Source organism: Anomaloglossus baeobatrachus, chromosome 4 (assembly GCF_048569485.1).
Source record: "Anomaloglossus baeobatrachus isolate aAnoBae1 chromosome 4, aAnoBae1.hap1, whole genome shotgun sequence".
Classification (NCBI taxonomy): Eukaryota; Metazoa; Chordata; class Amphibia; order Anura; family Aromobatidae; genus Anomaloglossus; species Anomaloglossus baeobatrachus.
In genome coordinates, this window is record NC_134356.1 from 439866180 (window position 1) to 439885563 (window position 19384).

The 19384-nt window shown below is 53.3% G+C and overlaps 1 protein-coding gene across 1 annotated transcript in view; it reads right to left on the minus strand.

The window, feature by feature from the left end:
- USP3 (ubiquitin specific peptidase 3) overlaps window positions 1-19384 on the minus strand; it is a 111341-nt gene that overhangs the window by 64548 nt on the left and 27409 nt on the right. The window lies entirely within an intron of this gene.

Below are 19384 nucleotides of genomic sequence, written 5' to 3' on the forward strand. Positions count from 1 at the left end.
TGTTAAGCCCGTAGCCTGGTGTCGTAATGCCTAGGATGCACCGACGGCTCTGGTTGAATGAGCCTTCAGCCCTGAAGGAACTGGAAGCCCCGCAGAGCGGTAGGCTTCAAGAAATGGTTCTTTGATCCATCGAGCCAGGGTGGCGTTAGACGCCTGCGACTCGTTACGCTGGCTAGCGACAAGACAAAGAGTGCATTAGAGCGGCGCATGGGCGCCGTGCGGGAAATGTAGATTCTGAGTGCTCTCACCAGATCTAACAAATGTAAATCCTAATCATACCGGTGAACCGAATGAGGACCAAAAGAAGGTAAGGAGATATCCTGATTAAGATGAAAAGAGGATACTACCTTAGTGAAAACTCTTGAATGGTGCGCAGCACTACCCTGTCCTGGAGAAAACTCCAGGAAGGAAGCCATGGATGACAGGGCTGCGAGCTCAGACACTCTCCGAAGAGATGTGATTGCTACAAGAGAGGCCACTTTCTGTGATAGTCGCGAAGCGAAACATTGCTCAGAGGCTCGAAAGGCGGCTTCTGGAGAGCAACTAGTACCATGTGCAGATCTGATGGATCTAACGGCCGCTTGTACGGGGGGACGATATGACAAAACCCCTACAGGAACGTGCGCACGTTAGGAAGTCGTGCTAGACGCTTCTGAAAACACACGGATAGTGTCAAGACTTGCCCTTTTAAAGGAGCTGAGCGGCAACCTTTTTCCATTGCAGGAAGGACGGCAAAATAGGCAATGCCTATGGCCAGGGAGACACTTGGTGAGCAGAACACTAAGATAAGAATATCTTCCACGAGTCGTGGTAGATCTTGGCAGACCGCGGCTGGCTAGCCCGTCTTATGGTGGCAATGACGTCGTGCTCACGGTCGACCGACCGTGAGATGCCACAGATCCCGGTACCCTGACCTCCTCGGCCTGACTGGGGCGACGAGGATGGCGCGGCGGCAATCGGTAGCTGGAACTGCGACTATCCTGAACTAAGGCGCCTGACGCTAGAAGTGTTTGATCGTGAGACCGGGCCTGAAACCATCCTGGTGCAGAGCCCATTCCTCTGCGTCCATGCCCTGGCGACTGAGGGAGTCTGGTTCCTAGTGTTGGACGCCCGGGAAGTGAACTGCTGATATGGTGTATGCTCAGTCTTTCACCCATAGCAGAATCCGCCGGACTTCCTGGGAGGCTTGCCGACTGCGAAGTCCGCCTTGGTGGTTGATGGATGCCACCGCTGTGGATAGTCCGACTGAATTCGGATCTGTTTGCATTCCAGCCACTGCAGGAAGGCTTGCAGGGCAAGATACACTGCCCAGAGCTCCAGACCATTGATCTGAAGAGTGGACCCCTCTGTATGAGAAAAGGGGGACGTTCCTGTGTAGGGACATCGAACTCCTCTCATTAGCGAAGAATGTTCTATTGAAGCGGACGCAGATGAAACTGCGTGAAAGGGACCGCCTCCGGATGAGGCGTCTGCTTGAAGAAGAGACTGCACCCTCGTCTGTAGTGAACGCTGTTTGTCCAGCGGAAGCTTCAGTATCGTTGAGAGAGTGTGAAAACTCTATGCCAAGAGATGCCAGCGATTGGGTTTAACTTAGAAAGTTGAAGACCCACCCGAAACTCTGGGAAGGCTCTAGCGCCATGTTCAGGCTGTGTTGGCATGCCTTTTAAGAGAGTGCCTTGACAAGTAGATTGTCCACGCAAGGGATCACAGAGTGACGCTGAGAGTGCGGGACTGCTGTCACTGCTGCCATGACTCGCCCGACGGAAGGGTAGGGCTACGCACTGAAGATGCTCTTGTTTAATAACGCATCATAGCAAACGCCGGTGCCCTGGAGCAATCGGCACATGGAGATAAGCATCCTGATGTCTATTGATGCTAGGAAATCTCCTTGAGGCATTGAGGCAAAAACGGAGCGGGGGGGATTCCATCCGGAACCGCCTGGTTTTCACGTGTTTGTTGAACAGTTTAAGATCCAGAAACGGAACGGAAGGAGCCGTCCTATTTTGGCATCATGACCAGGTCAGAGTCAAAAGCGTATCATGTTCCTGAGGAGGAACAGGGATTACTACTCCTTTTGCCTGCAGGAGAGCCTCGTCTCGGACGGTGAAGAAGTTTTGACACAAACTGACTCTCACCACCGGCCTTTGACCTGCGGTAGGTAAATGTCGCTAAAGCGGGGGAGTCTGCCTCCGCGGATGCGGAGTGCGAGGGCTGAAAGTCGTGAGGAAAACGCCTTGTATGCGGTTCCTCCGGCTGCCTTTCCCGGGCGTGATTGAGCCCGCCAGGAATCTGTGCCCCTCTGGGCATTTTTGAGTCCTCTTGGACAGTTGAATGATTTCATTCAACTACTTACCACCAGTCTGTCACCATATCAAGGCAACCTGGTTAAGAACTTTGTTGGAAGCATCATCTGCTCCAATGTCTTACCAATCGGCTCTGCGTAAAAACACGGAGTTGGCGGACGCCACTGACGTACGGCTGGTCTAGGACAGCGCTTACGGCATGAGTCGCAATGCCGACAATGTGAGATTAAGGACGCTGCTGGGGCCCAGAGGTACCTGTGACAGCGTCCCCCTTGCAATACCAGCTGAAATAGCTTGGAGTGCCTTTGCGGCTGCGCATGCTTGAGCCACCGACCCGCCGATAGCTTCATAGACAGATTGCAACCAGAGGCCTATCTGTCTGTCAATGGCATTTTTAAGTGAGGTCCCATCCTCTGCTGCAACTATAGATCTAGCCGCAAGCCTGGAGATTGGGGGATCCACCTTTGGACACTGGGTCTAGCGCTTGACCACGTCAGGGAGAAACGCTTATCGGGATAAGTGTGGCGTTTGTGGACTGTGGCTCTGGAGTCAGAGGACCAGAAAAGTACTCAATATACCCTTGAGATACTGAAAAAGAGATTTCTCTAGCTGTGAAGCTGACTCATCCACTGGAGGAGTTGAGGGAGAAATACCAAACGTTCCATTGATGGACGCTATAAGATTAGTCACTAAAGCGTCATTGTCCCGGCATCCGGGTTGAGAGCGGTCTCAGGATCAGAGTCCTGAACAGCTACGTCTGCCTCATCATACAGCGAGTACTCCTGCTGGGACCGTGACTAGTGTGATGAAGTTGAGGGCTGTTTTCAGCGAGCCCGCTTAGCCAGTACGGGACTGTCGTCCGTGTTAGAGGCTGCACGCTTGGATGCCTGGAACCCCCCTGGGGCCTTGATTTGTTCCAAATCAGGGTGGCCAGGGGCATTGCAAAAATATTGCCCAAGGTCTGTCTGGACTGTAAAGTCTGTAAGATGGTAGTCATAGTCACAGACAATATATCAGCGGAAAACTGGGACTCCGTCCCTGTGTCTGGATAGGGATCACAGGTGGGTCTGTTGGCCACATGTAGCCGAGACCCCGGTTGAGCAATTGCACACACTGGGGGTCCTGGAACAGTATCACATGCCGTACAAGCAGCATAGAAAGCTGTGCTTTGGCACCCTGTCAATTTTTTTTTTTTTTTTAACCATCTGGGAGCATTAGCCCAGGATAGCGACCATACAAATCAACGCCTCAGCACATGCAGCACAAGCAGCCTAGAAAGCCTGTGCCTTGGCCCCGTCGCTTTCCTGCCGCTGTTGTCTATTTATCCAGGAGCATTAGCCCAGGATAGCGACATACAGCGAATGTACAGCATACAAGCATGTAAGCAGCACCGAAGGCCTGTGGCCCGGCACCCTTGGTTTTCTGTTGCTGTTGTCTGTTTCTCTAGGCGCATTAGCCAAGGATAGCGACATACAGTGAATGTATAGCATACAAGTATGACAATAACACTGCAGCACATGCAATCCAAGCAGCATTGAAAGCTTGTGCCTTAGCACTCCTGCTCTTTTGTTGCTATTGTCTGCCTATCTAGGCGCATTAGCCAAAAACTAGCGAAATACAGTGAATGTATAGCATACAAGCATGACAATAACACTGCAGCACATGCAATCCAAGCAGCATTGCAAACTTGCGCCTTAGCACCTTTGTTTTTCTGCTGCTGTTGCCTATTTATATAGGAACATTAGCCCAGAATAGCGACATACAGTGAATGTATAGCATACAGGCATGACAGTAAACGCTGCAGCACATGCAATCGAAGCAGCATTGTAAGCTTGTGCCTTAGCACCCGTGCTATTTGCTGCCGCTGTCTAGCTATCTAAGTGGGCAGAGAGCCAAGAATAGCCTTTACAGTGCAATGTATAGACGGTACAAAAGTACAACAGGACACTGCAGCATTGGTGGGTCAGCACTTCAGCTGCCGCTTACCGCCCGCACAAAAGCGGGTGTGTTGCGCCGGAATCCTGTGCTGATAGCTCCGGCGCTTGTCTCCATCTTCCTGCTCTGCGTGCCGGAATGGCTGCCGGCTTCCAAGGAAGAGGGGCGGGCCGAGGGCGTGCCCGAGACAAGAGCGGGAAAACAAGCGTCCCACTGCGTCTAGTGAGGGGGGCTGGAGAATGCAAAGCAGACTCCAGCTCCCTGCACCGACTTACTGCACAGCATCCCGCCCCTCCTCTGACTGGCAGGGCTGGGGGCGGGAACGAAGGGCAAACCAGGCCGCAAAGCCGGGGACTAAAGTAGAAACGCCGCCGCCGTAAAAGCGCGGTCGGCGCGTCCCCGGCGCACTACAAGTCGCAGCTGCGCCGCCGCTCAAGCGGCGGTCCCCACACATAAAGTCCTCTAGTAATCTCAGGGACTATCAGCCCAGCGCACAGCGCTACAGTCCCCGGCGCACTAGCACACCCAGCAAGCCTGGAGTGTGCGTGCCATTCCATACGGGGACACAGAGTACCTGAAAGTTGCAGGGCTTTGTCCCTGAACGGCACTCCCGCTCCACATCCAGCAGGTGCTATGGGTCTGTGGATGGAGCCCGGCCTCAGGGCTTGGAGGCCGGTAAGATCCCACTTCCCCAGAGCCCCTCCGGGGGATGGGGAAGGAAAACAGCATGTGGGCTCCAGCCTCCGTACCAGCAATAGGTACCTCAACCTTACAAACACCACCAGGGGTGAGAAGGGAGCATGCTGGGGGCCCTATATGGGCCCTCTTTTCTTCCATCCGAAAGAGTCAGCAGCTGCTGCTGACTACAAACAGTGGAGCTATGCGTGGATGTCTGACCTCCTTCGCACAAAGCAGAAAACTGGTGAGCCAGTGATCCCACTGGGGGTGTATAGCCAGAAGGGGAGGGGCCTTACACTTTTTAGTGTAATGCTTTGTGTGGCCTCCGGAGGCAGTAGCTATACACCCAATCGTCTGGGTCTCCCAATAGAGCGCCGAAGAAATCAGAGTATATTGTATCAAAATAGTTTTATTTTGCAAAAAATATTTTTTAAAAAAATATTTTATTTATTCCAAATCACTAAAAACATCACAACATCAAGAAAAACATCACCAGAAAAAACACATAGACAAAGGGATCTTTGACCTAAAAAAATATTATTGGTGAGGAGAGCAGAAGGAGGTTATACTTTGTTCATAACGAAAATATATCAAAGTTTATATCATTAAAACATCACCTCTGCCCTTTCTGAGCCTCCTGATGAAAAAAGAGAATTTTGTTACTTACCGTAAATTCTTTTTCTTATAGTTCCGTATTGGGAGACCCAGACCATGGGTATTTAGCTTCTGCCTCCGGAGGACACACAAAGTACTACACTAAAAAGTGTAGCTCCTCCCTCTGAGCTTATACACCCCCTGGTGAGCCAGTCCCAGCCAGTTTAGTGCAAAAGCTGAAGGAGAATAGCCACCCACAAGTAGAACCGAGTAAGAACCAGAACAACCGGAGACTCTGTCCACGACAACAGCCGGTGATAACACACAGAACAAGAAAATTGCCAACAGGCAACAGGGAAGGAGCTGGGTCTCCCAATACGGAACTATAAGAAAAAGAATTTACGGTAAGTAACAAAATTCTCTTTTTCTTTATCGTTCCTTTGGGAGACCCAGACCATGGGACGTTCCAAAGCTGTCCCTGGGTGGGAATAAACAGAAAAAACTAAGAAGTAGGCGGAGCCTAACTTTACAAGTGGGCGACAGCCGCCTGAAGGATGCGTCTGCCCAAGCTCGCATCTGCCGAAGCATGAGCATGCACTTGGTAGTGCTTCAAAAAGGTATGCAGGCTAGTCCAAGTGGCAGCCTGACAGACTTGTTGAGCCGTAGCCTGGTGCCTAAAAGCCCAAGAGGCACCGACAGCTCTGGTAGAGTGTGCTTTGATCCCCGGCGGAGGAGGCACCTGAGTACTCTGGTAGGCGTCCGAAATGGTCGATCTAATCCAACGGGCCAAGGTCGGCTTAGAAGCAGAGAGACCCTTGCGCCGCCCTGTGGTTAGCACAAAAAGAGAGTTGCACCGCCTAAGCGCAGCGGTGCGAGACAAATAGATCTGGAGAGCACGCACCAGATCTAGAGTATGCAGCGCTTTCTCAAAGCGATGAACAGGGGCCTGACAGAAGGAAGGCAAGGAAATATCCTGGTTAAGGTGGAATGGAGAGACCACCTTAGGAAGAAAGTCCGGGGTCGGACGGAGAACTACCTTGTCTTGGTGAAAAAACAAAAAAAGGTGACTCCGAGGAGAGCGCAGCCAAATCAGAGACTCTCCTGAGAGAAGTTATGGCAACTAGAAAGGCCACCTTTTGAGAAAGACGATATAAAGAAACCTCCCTAAGGGGCTCGAAAGGGGGTTTCTGCAATACCATGAGGACCAAGTTAAGGTCCCAGGGATCCAAGGGCCGCCGATAAGGCGGAATGATGTGAGACGCACCTTGCATGAAGGTGCGGATCTGAGCCAGCCGGGCGAGACGCCGCTGGAACAGCACTGATAGAGCCGAGACTTGTCCCTTGAGAGAGTTGAGGGACAGTCCTAGCTGCAGACTGGACTGTAAAAAAGACAGAAGGGTCGGCAACGAGAATGGCCAAGGAGAATGGCCGGAAGAGCGACACCAGGACAGGAAAATTTTCCAAGTCCTGTGATAGATCTTGACGGAGGAAGACTTACGGGCCCGAGTCATAGTGGAGATGACTTCAGGAGGAATACCAGAAGCCGTCAAAATCCAGGACTCAAGAGCCACGCCGTCAATTTGAGTGCCGCAGAATTCGGGCGGAAAAACGGACCTTGCGAGAGCAGGTCTGGACGGTCCGGAAGATGCCACGGCATCTCCACGGACAGTTGGAGCAGGTCCGGATACCAAGCTCGCCTGGGCCAGTCCGGTGCAATGAGGATGACTCGACGGCCCTCCATTCTGATCTTGCCCAGGACTCTGGGCAAGAGAGCTAGAGGGGGAAACACGTAGGATAGACGAAACTGGGACCAGTCTTGAAGCAGAGCGTCCGCGGCGAAGGCCTGAGGATCGTGGGAGCGAGCCACGTAAACCGGAACCTTGTTGTTGTGACGGGATGCCATTAGGTCCACGTCCGGAGTGCCCCACTTGCGGCAGATTGACTGAAACACTGCCGGATGCAGGGACCACTTGCCACCGTCCACGGATTGACGGCTGAGATAATCTGCTTCCCAGTTTTCTACGCCAGGGATGTGGACTGCGGATATGGTGGACTTGGAGTCCTCCGCCCATTGAAGAAAACGTTGGACCTCCAACATTGCCAGGTGGCTGCGTGTCCCGCCTTGGTGATTGATGTAGGCAACTGCTGTCGCGTTGTCTAACTGGACTCGAATGTGCCTGCCCGCCAACAGGTGGTGAAAGGCTAGGGGAGCTAGAAGCACAGCTCTGGTTTCCAGCACATTGATTGAAAGGGCTGACTCGGACGGAGTCCAAGTGCCCTGTGCTCTGTGGTGGAGATGTACCGCTCCCCAGCCGGATAGGCTGGCATCCGTGGTGAGAATCACCCAGGACGGAGCCAGGAAGGAGCGCCCTTGGGACAGGGAGAGGGGTCGAAGCCACCACTGAAGAGAGCTCCTGGTCCGTGGCGACAGAGCCACTAACCTCTGTAAGGAGGAAGGCCGCTTGTCCCAACAGCGGAGAATGTCCAGCTGCAGAGGACGCAGATGGAACTGGGCAAAGGGAACCGCCTCCATGGAAGCCACCATTTGACCCAGCACCTGCATCAGGCGCCTGAGGGAATAACGGCGGGGCCTCAGGAGAGAGCGCACCGCTAGCCGGAGAGACTGCTGTTTGATTAAGGGCAACTTCACAAGTGCCGGCAAAGTCTCGAACTGCATCCCTAGGTACGTGAGACTCTGGGTCGGAGTCAGAGTGGATTTGGGAAGATTGACAATCCACCCGAATTGGGCTAGGGTGGCGAGAGTGAGCGAAACACTCCGCTGACAGTCTGAGCTGGATGAAGCCTTGACTAGAAGGTCGTCCAGGTAAGGGATCACTGCCAACCCCTGTAGGTGCAGAACTGCAATCACTGCAGCCATGACCTTGGTGAATACCCGAGGGGCTGTGGCCAACCCGAAGGGGAGAGCCACAAATTGGAAATGATCTTCTCCGATTGCAAAACGTAACCAACGCTGGTGTGAGAATGCAATTGGCACATGCAGATAGGCATCTCGGATGTCGATGGACGCCAGGAAATCTCCTTGGGTCATTGAGGCAATGACTGATCGCAGAGACTCCATGCGAAAGTGCCGCACCTGAACATGCTTGTTGAGAAGCTTGAGATCCAGGATGGGCCGGAAAGTACCGTCCTTTTTGCGGACTAGGAAGAGATTTGAGTAGAAACCTCTGAACCGTTCCCAGGCGGGCACCGGTACAATTACTCCGCTGACAGTCTGCGCTGGATGGACCCTTGACCAGAAGGTCGTCCAGATAAGGAAGCACTGCTAACCCCTGGAGGTGCAGGACCGCAATCACTGCCGCCATGACCTTGGTGAATACCCGAGGGGCCGTGGCTAACCCGAAGGGGAGAGCCACGAATTGGAAATGATCCTCTCCTATCGCAAAACGTAACCAACGCTGATGTGACACTGCGATTGGCACATGTAGATAGGCATCTCTGATGTCGATGGACGCCAGGAACTCCCCTTGGGTCATAGAGCCAATGACTGATCGCAGAGACTCCATGCGAAACTGCCGCACCCGGACATGCTTGTTGAGAAGCTTGAGATCCAGGATGGGCCGGAAGGTACCGTCCTTTTTTGGAACTAGGAAGAGATTTGAGTAAAAACCTCTGAACCGTTCCTGAGCGGGAACTGGGACAATTACTCCGTTTGCCTGTAAGGACGCCACGGCCTGCGAGAAGGCGGCGGCCTTGGAGCAGGGGGGAGTAGAGAGAAAAAATCTGTTTGGAGGGCTGGAAGAGAATTCTATCCTGTAGCCGTGAGATATGATGTCTCTCACCCACTGATCGGAGACCTGCTTTAACCAAGCGTCGCCAAAGTGGGAGAGCCTGCCACCGACTAAGGACGTGGCTGGAGCGGGCCGAGAGTCATGAGGAAGCTGCCTTAGTGGCAGAACCTCCTGCGGTCTTCTGCGGACGCGCTTTTGGGCGCCAGTTGGATTTCTGATCCTTGGCTGAGTTAGCGGACGAGGCGGAAGGCTTAGAGGATGACCAGTTGGAGGAACGAAAGGAACGAAACCTCGATTGATTCCTACCCTGGGCGGGTTTCCTGGTCTTAATTTGTGGCATGGAAGTACTCTTCCCGCCAGTAGCTTCTTTAATGATTTCATCCAGCTATTCACCAAACAGCCGTGAACCAGCAAAAGGGAGCCCAGCAAGAAACTTCTTGGACGAAGCATCTGCCTTCCACTCTCGAAGCCACAAAATCCTGCGGATAACAAGAGAATTAGCTGAAGCCACCGCAGTGCGGTGAGCAGCCTCTAGCATGGCAGACATGGCATAAGATGAAAAGGCTGAAGCCTGAGCAGTTAAGGTAACCATCTCAGGCATAGATTCCTTGGTGAGGGAATGCATCTCCTCTAGAGAAGCAGAGATGGCTTTGAGAGCCCACACTGCTGCAAAAGTCGGGGAAAACGCGGCCCCCGCAGCTTCGTACACAGATTTGGCCAGAAGGTCAATCTGACGGTCAGTGGAATCCTTAAGTGAGGTGCCGTCAGCCATCGACAACGGTCCGGGCTGATAGCCTAGACACCGGAGGGTCTACCTTTGGGGAGTGAGACCACTCCTTGACCACCTCAGGTGGAAATGGAAACCGGTCATCAGAACCACGCTTTGGAAAGCGTTTGTCAGGGCAGGCCCTGGGTTTGGTCACAGCGGTCTGAAAACTAGAGTGGTTAAAGAACACACTCTTCACTCTCTTAGGCGAGGTAAACTGATGTTTTTCTGCCAAAGAGAGTTGCTCCTCTGATACTGGCGGATTGAGATCCAGCACAGAATTAATAGAAGCAATCAAATCACTAAGATCTGAGTCACCCTCAGAGAAATCGATGGGATACATAGGAGTCCTCTGTCAAGAGTATTAGAGGCACCCTGAGAGGGGGTCTGATGCATATTCATCAAAGTCCTGGACAAAAGTCCCATGGACTCAGCAAATGACTGGGATATGGACGTAAAAAAGGACTCTACTCAGGCCGGGGGTTCAATCACAGGTGCAGCAGCAGCCTGAGAGACCACTGGGGGTGAAACTCCAGGCTGTGGCACCGCCAAGTTAGAGCAACCATCACAGTGTGGATAAATGCTCAGCTCAGGCAGCAGGAGCTTACATGCAGTGCATGCAGAATAAAGCTTTGGAGCCTTGCTCCTTGTGTGAGACATGCTGCTGGAGTGGGCTTTGCAGAGAATGAACCCCAGGGAGAATATACAGAGGTCCACAACCGGAGACCGGCTGTGGCTTACCAGACCGCTGAGCGCGGTGTTATGTGCCCTCCAGATCCCGAAGCCCGCTCCCCCAGAGCGCAGCACCTCAGCAGAGATGCAGAATTCAGGATGTCCCAGAGCAGAGTGAACTCTGCCTGAGAAATGGAGGGGGCGGGACTAGGGGCGTTCCTATAAAAGAGCGGGAACTGGAGGGCTATAGAGACCTGCCGGGAAGGAGGGACGCCCCAGCAGTGGGGAGTGTCCCTCCCCTGTGTAGAACGGCCGCCGGGAGGAGCCGAACCTGTCCCTCTGCATGAGTGACATGCGAGGGCAGGAAAACGAAACTAGGCCTCCGGCGAAGCCGGGGCCTAAATTTAAGCGGCGAGGCCGACAAGCAGGCACCGTCGGCGCGGTTCTCAGGCAAAAGCTGGAGAACCCGCCGGAAAAGTTAAAAACAATCACATACAGCATACTCTCCCCTTACAATAAAGAACCGGGACCCCCAACATAAACGTCTCAGGTACTTAGCTGCTGAGACGCAGGGCCATGTCCCTGGGGATGAGTGCTCCGGTCCAACAGAATCCTCAAGGGGCTGTGGATGGAGACCGGACTCCTGCCAGGCATGGAGACCGTGCTGGCTCCCACTTCAAGCCAGAGCCCAGAAGGGATGCTGAAGGAGCGCGGCATGTAAGGCTTCAGCCTTGTAAATCAACCTTAACAACACCGCCGACACAGTGGGGTGAGAAGGGACATGCCGGGAGTCCAGACATGGACCCGCTTTTCTTCAAACTCTTTCCAAAAGTCAAACAATCAGATGAGAATGCATGTGTGGATGTATGACCTCCTGAACACAAAGCGATAAACTGGCTAGGACTAGCTACCAGGGGGTGTATAAGCTCAGAGGGAGGAGCTACACTTTTAAGTGTAGTACTTTGTGTGTCCTCCGGAGGCAGAAGCTAAACACCCATGGTCTGGGTCTCCCAAAGGAACGATAAAGAAATAGTAAGAACTTATCTCAACGGAGGAACATGAGAAAAAAAAAAAAAAAGTCATAACCAAATAAGGTACTGAGAGAACCAAGGCCCAACAGGGCAACAGGGTGGGTGCTGTGTCCAATGATGGCTAAGAGAAAACGATTTTACGGTGAGTATACAAAAATCCGTTTTTCTCTGACGCCTCATTGGGGGACAAAGGACCATGGGACGTCCTAAAGCAGTTCATGAGTGGGAAATTTAAAAGAAAGACAACACAACCCAAGGACGAGGAACCAGTCCCAGACAGCCTGGAGCGCCTACTGAGAGCGGTGCTCAACTGCCGTTTGCAGAACCCAGATTTGCCTCAGCTGAAACCTGGGTATGGACTCTGCAATGCTTTGAAAAAATATGTAGGCTAGACCAGGTCGCAGCCTTACACACCTGTTCCACTGAAGCCTGATGCCGAATGGCCCACGAAGCGCCAACTGCTCGCGTGGAATGAGCCCGCAGCTCACTAGGAATGGGCTTGAGTTGCAAGCGGTAGACTTCCTGGATCGCAGAGCGAATCCAGCGAGCCAGAGTCGCCTTTGAAGCTGCCTGTCCCTTCTTAGGCCCCTCGGGAATGACGAACAAAGAGTCCGTTTTCCTAAAGGGGGCTGTCCTGGATATGTAATATCTGAGAGCTCTGACGAGGTCTAACGAATGCAGAAACCTTTCCACCCTATGAACTGGGTGTGGACAAAAGGAAGGCAGAACAATGTCCTCGTTCAAATGAAACGGGGTAGGAACCTTTGGAAGAAAATCCGGCAGGGGGCGCAGAACCAACTTGTCCTGGTGAAAGATCAGAAAAGGCTTGCGGCAAGAGAGTGCTGCCAGCTCCGAAACCCGTCTGATGGACGTAATTGCCACGAGGAATGTTACCTTACAGGACAGAAGATCAAGGGAGGATTCCTTGAGAGGTTCAAAGGAGGACCTCTGGAGACCGTCCAGAACGAGATTGAGGTTCCATGGGTCCAGCGGCCGTTTGTACGGGGGAACTAGATGGGAAAAGCCCTGGAGGAAGGTCTTGACTTGCGGTTTTTGAGCCAGGCGGCATTGGAAGAAGATTGAGAGCGCTGAGACCTGCCCTTAAAAAGGGAACTGAGAGCCAACCCCGCTTGCAAGCCAGACTGCAGAAAGTCGAGAATTCTGGGGATGGCCAGAGGCATAGGCTGGACATTAGTTTCCCTGCACCATGAAAGGAAGATTTTCCACGTACGGTGGTAAATGCGGAATGAAGCAGGCTTTCGGGCGCTGATCATGGTGGAGATAACCGCGGGGGAGAATCCCGCTCTTGTTAAATCCCAGGTCTCAATGGCCATGCCGTCAGCTTCAGGGCTCTGGAGTTCTGATGGGAAATGGGCCCTTGGGTCAGCAAGTCTGGGATGTCTGGAAGGCACCACGGTACGTCTGCGAGCATTTGTACTAATTCGGCGTAGCAGGCGCGCCTGGGCCAGTCCGGTGCTATCAGTATCACCGGGACTCCCTCTGCCTTGATCTTCCTGATTACCCGCGGCAGCAGGGGTAGAGGTGGAAATATGTAAGGCAGGCGGAAGTGGTGCCAGGAGCAGACTAGAGCATCCGCGCCGATGGACTGCGGGTCGCGTGACCTGGCTATGAACGCGGGTACCTTTGCGTTCAACCTTGAGGCCATTAGATCCACGTCTGGTGTGCCCCAGTGAGTGCAGATGTGTAGAAACACATCTGGGTGGAGAGACCATTCTCCGGCGGCCAGGCCTTGGCGACTTAGAAAGTCTGCTGCCCAGTTCTCTACCCCCGGTATGTGTACCGCTGATATCACTGACCCCGTCGATTCGGCCCAGCTGAGGATCTTGTGGGCTTCGAGATAAGCCGCTTTGCTGCGGGTGCCCCCCTGCCGATTGATATAGGCTACAACTGTCGCATTGTCCGATTGGACTTGAATCTGATGACCCGCTAGCAGAGGGCAGAACGCCCTGAGCGCGAAGAAGATCGCACGGATTTCCAGGATGTTTATGGGTAGGGAAGACTCCTGGGGCGTCCAACGTCCTTGAGCAGTGTGGTGCCGGTACACTGCTCCCCAGCCTAGGAGGCTAGCGTCCGTGGTCAGGACCAGCCAGTTCCCTGGGAGAAAGGATCTCCCCTTCGATAGGGATGAGGACCGAAGCCACCAGCGGAGTACATACCTGACTGAAGGCGTCAGGTGAAGATGTTTGTCCAGGGAGAAGGGGCTCTTGTCCCAGGCCGCTAGAAGGGCTAGCTGCAGTGGGAGGAGGAGCAGTTGAGCAAAGGGTACTGCCTCCATAGCCGCCACCATCCTGCCGAGCACCTTCATGCTGAATCGAATGGAGTGAGACGGAGGACGTAGAAGGCAGCGTACCACTTGTCGAAGAGCGATCGCCTTGTCCTGAGGGAAAAGGATCAAGCCCCGACGGGTGTCCAGGGATATGCCCAGGAAGGTGATGGATCGTGATGGGACCGGGGATGATTTGTCTAGATTCACTAGCCGCCCTAAGCGGGATAGGGTGTCCACAGTGATCTGTACGCTGGTTGAGCAGTCGCGGAAGGAGGGGGCCTTGATGAGGAGGTCGTCCAAGTAAGGGAGAACGACTACTCCCCTGGCGTGAAGGACGCTCATGGCGGCCACCATGACTTTGGTGAAGACCCTTGGTGCGGTGGCAAGGCCGAAGGGTAGGGCTATGAATTGAAAATGGGAGTCCTAAACTGCGAAGCGGAGGAACTTTTGGTGATCTGGGGCGATGGGTATGTGCAGGTACGCGTCCTTGATATCTATGGAGGCGAGGAATTCCCCTTCGACCATGGATGCAATAATGGACCTTAGGGACTTCATTCTGAATCTCCGTACGTTCACATGTTTGTTCAGGTGTTTGAGGTCCAGGATGGGTCAAACTGACCCATCCTTTTTGGAGACCACAAAGAGGTTGGAATAAAAACCCCTGAACTTCTCGTCGTCCGGGACAGGTATTATCACTCCTGCTGTTTGGAGCGAGTGGATTGCTGAGAAAAAAGCTTCGTGTCGTTTTCGAGTCTTTGGGGGGTTTGAGAGAAAGAACCGACTCGGGGGTCGGGTCCGAAATTCTATGTGGTAACCGAAAGACACAAGGTCTCGCACCCATTTGTCGTCTGAGGCGGCAGCCCAGATGTGTTGAAAGAGCCGCAGTCGACCTCCTACAATGAGTGTGTCTTCCGGGGAGCCGAAGGAGTCATGAGGGGGGGAAAACGTCGTAGACGAGTCTCCCTAGTCCTGGACTGTTTCGGTCTAGGCTGCCATGACGAAGTGGGTTTCGGTGAGAGCTGAGAAGGTCGGTCCCTGTGTAGTCTGCGGCTAGCGGCGGGGGCAGAGCGGGATGTCGACCAACCAAATGAGTTCCGAAAGGAGCGGAACGAGGACTGTGGACGTCTGGTGAAGGTCGTCCTGGACTTCAGCTGGGGGAGGGAGGTACTCTTTCCTCCCGTGGCGTCAGAAATGAGCTTGTCCAGACGTTCGCCAAACAAATCGGTCTGGAAAAAAGGGAAGGCCCGTGAGAGACTTCTTGGAGGCAGAGTCCGCTCGCCATTGTCGGAACCAGAGAGCTCTACAGATGGCTATGGTATTTGAGGCGGCAAAAACTGCGCAGGTAGCAGCGTCAATGGAGGCCTGCATGAGGTACTCCGCCGCAGCGGCAATTTGAGCTGTTACCTCTGTGACGGTATGAGGGAACTGGGATTCCTCAAGCGAAGTGTTAAGGGATTCTGCCCAGACCGAGATCGCCTTTGCGACCCACACAGAGGCAAAGGAGAGCGAGAGGGAGGAACCCGCAGCCTCAAAGGCAGAGCGGGCGTGGTGCTCCACCTGTCTGTCTGTCGGGTCCTTGATGGAAGAACCATCGGGTAAAGACAGGAGCGTCTTTGTGGCAAGGCGGGAGACCGGGGGGGGGGGGGGGGGGTCGACAGAGGGCGGATCGGCCCAGCCCTTAGGGGCAGGTGAGGCAAAATGGTATCGGGACTCCATAAGTTTACGGTTACCGAAGCGCCTGTCAGGCTTCTCCCTTTGCTTTGTGAGGATATCCTGAAACTCTGGGTGATGAGCGAAAACCTTTTGGGGTTTCTTTGCCCTCTTAAAAGGAGACCGCATGGTCAGTGGTAGTGGATGGGGGATCCTCCACATGCAGAGTTTGGTTGATTGCTGCTATAAGGGAGTCTATTGCAGTTTGATCATCTGGGGAGGGTGAAACCAAGGAATCATCCTGGTACAAACAGCATTCTCCCTCCTCCGGCTCTTCAGAAGCCGTGGAGCGTGTGGGAGAGCCTGCCCTGTGTGCTCCCGAGAGAGTGCTGGAGACACCCGGCCGTGTGCTCTTTTTCTGATCCCAGCAACCGGTGAAGCATGGGCTCGGATTACCTCAGAAAGACCCTCCATAGGGGTATCCTCAGGCTGCGTTCCGTCCAGAGGCAAAGAAGGGTGTGGAGGACGACATTGCATAGCCAGCACCAGGTTCTGTGACAGTTTTTCCATGGATTGGGACAGAAACCTAGGCTCTGGGCTGACGGTTGCGGCGGTGGTGGCGGGGGGGGGGGGGGGGGTCTTGGGGGGCTATAGGGGCACAGGACTCACAGAGATAAGAGCTGTGTTTACGTGGTAGGTCAGCGTGGCAGGCAGTGCAGGCTGAATAATAGACTATGTGAGCCTTAGCACTCCTAGTACCCTTAGAATTCTGCATGTTCCTAATAGGAGTATGCCAGGAAGGGGAGCAATGATCTGCACACCAGAATCAGCCGATGGCCCTGCGTCACCAGGAAGGAGTAAGCCCGCTCTGTGGAGATCTTCGCGCGCTTTCCGGGGGGAAGGGGGTTGGGGGGGGGCTTAGCGCTAAAAGAGCGCTAAGAAGAAGTCAGTGTGCCCCCGTGCTGTCGGTAGTAAAAAAACGGCGGGAAGGGAGCTTCTGTGACAGTTTTTCTCCCCCTCCCTCCAGTCAGCACACAGCTCGTCTCCAGGATTCCCTGCAATCAGCAAGGGACTCCCCTCCTCCAGCCAGCACGCAGCTAGAGGGAATAAACACTGAGTTCATGAGCCCTGGGGCCCTCCCCCTGCCACTGGTAGATTATCTCTGCAGGATTCCCTGCATTCAGCAAGGGACTTTCCCCTCCTCCAGCCAGCATGCAGCTATGGTGGGAATAAAGACTGTAAATTCAGTAGTCCTGGGAGCCTTCCCTGCACCGTCTTTCTCCCTTTGTCTGGGAAACCAGTCAGGGGGGATCTCACCTTACCACTGCCTCAGTCCAGGCAGTGGAATAGCAGAGTCAGCTTGCTGTGTCCGGCCACACAGGTGCAATGTATCAACTCAGAGCCTGCAAAAAGGAGCTGAGGAATTGTGCCTCTGCCCTGGGCTCTGGAAAATCGGTGTCTGTGGGACCCGTCGTCCAGTAAAAGGCAGCCCAGGATCCAGCGTCGCAGGAGGGGGTACGTGGAGGCGACACTCCGCGTTCCCGCCCGTTGATGGTATTGGGAGATCGTTCCCTAAAGGAAACCGTCGCCCTCAAAAAATAACAAAACCTTGAAAGGAAGTGCCTCCTTCAGACACTAAGCTAAAACTGAGGTTGCCTGGCCCGGCCAGGGAGTGTATACTGCAGAAGAGGAGCTAATGTCTTTTGCATCTACTTAGTGTGCTCCTATGGATAGGCAGCATAACACCCATGGTCCTGTGTCCCCCAATGAGGCGTCAGAGAAATTTATGATTTTTTTTTTTTTTTTGGGGACATGTGATTATATGCTGCCATCTTGTGGCAGTCATTGAAATTGCAGAGTGTACATTCTTGTCCAGTTTTTGTTTACCATCCTGTTTATCTGTATTCTTGTGTTGTCTCTATACTAATAATTTGTGTATTTTATTTTAGATTTCTTAACAACAATGTAGTTTTTATCTCCCTTTTTCCGATTTACACTTCATACTTTGGATACGTGTTGCCTTTTTATGATGCTATAGGCTAGTACAGGGGTCAGGAACCTTTTTGGCTAAGAGAGCCGTAAACGCCACATATTTTGAAATATAATTCTGCGAGAGCCGTACAATATGTTTAAAGGGCCATTGACAGATCAATCGCTCCAATGTTCACTTAGTACAGCAAGGAATGCTCCTCCCTGCTGTATAAAGCCACAACTGGACTGAAACAATGGTAATTAGCAGTAAAAAAATCAAATAAATAACTTACATTGTGAACTTGCGATGCATGACATCAGGCCAGCAGTCTGGCTTCTTCTTTTTCCTGCGCATGACTGGAAGCTGGCATTCTTCCCACCTGATGTTGAGAGAATGCCAGCTTTGAGGCATTCGCAGAAGAAAGAAGCTGGAATATTGGACATGTCACACAACGCATTGTCAGTTATGTCAATTATCTATTTTATTATTTTACAGCGAATTATTGTTTAGGTCCAGCGGTGGCTTAGTGCAGCAGAGAGGAACACTCCTTTGTGTACTAAGTGACCGCTGGAGCAATTGTATCGGTCAGTGGCCCAGACACCCTGCTTCCCATACAGCCTGCACCCCCCATATCACACACACACACTGCTCCCCATACAGCCTGCACCCCCCATATCCCACACACACACACACACACTGCTCCCCATACAGCCTGCACCCCCCATATCCCACACACACACACACACTGCTCCCCATACAGCCTGCACCCCCCATATCCCACACACACACACACTGCTTCCCATACAGCCTGCACCCCCCAGATCTCACACACTACACCCCCATATGTCACATACCCTGCTTCCCATACAGCCTGCACCCCCCCATATCACACACACACACTGCTCCCCATACAGCCTGCACCCCCCATATCACACACACACACTGCTCCCCATACAGCCTGCACCCCCCATATCCCACACACTACACCCCCATATGTCGCATACCCTGCTCCCCATACAGCCTGCACCCCCATATCACACACACTACACCCCCATATCTCACACACCCTGCTTCCCATACAGCCTACACCCCCATATCTCTCACACCCTGCTTCCCATACAGCCTGCACCCCCCATATCACACACACACACACACACACACACACACACACACACACACTGCTCCCCATACGGCCTGCACCCCCCATATCCCACACACTACACCCCCATATGTCACATACCCTGCTTCCCATACAGCCTGCACCCCCCACATCACACACACACACACACACTGCTCCCCATACCCCACACACAACCTGCTTCCCATACAGCCTGCACCCCCCAGATCTCACACACTACACCCCCATATGTCACATACCCTGCTTCCCATACAGCCTGCACCCCCCATATCACACACACACACACACACACTGCTCCCCATACGGCCTGCACCCCCCATATCCCACACACACACTGCTTCCCATACAGCCTGCACCCCCCAGATCTCACACACTACACCCCCATATGTCACATACCCTGCTTCCCATACAGCCTGCACCCCCCATATCACACACAATACACCCCCATATCTCACACACCCTGCTCACATATCTCACCCTGTCTGTACCCCAACTTACCCCTCTCAAACACTCTGCACCCCTTCACATCCTTCTGTCAGTCTGCAGCCCTCATATGTCACTCACCCTGCAGCCCCCCTCACCCTCATGTCCCCTCTTTTCTTATTACCA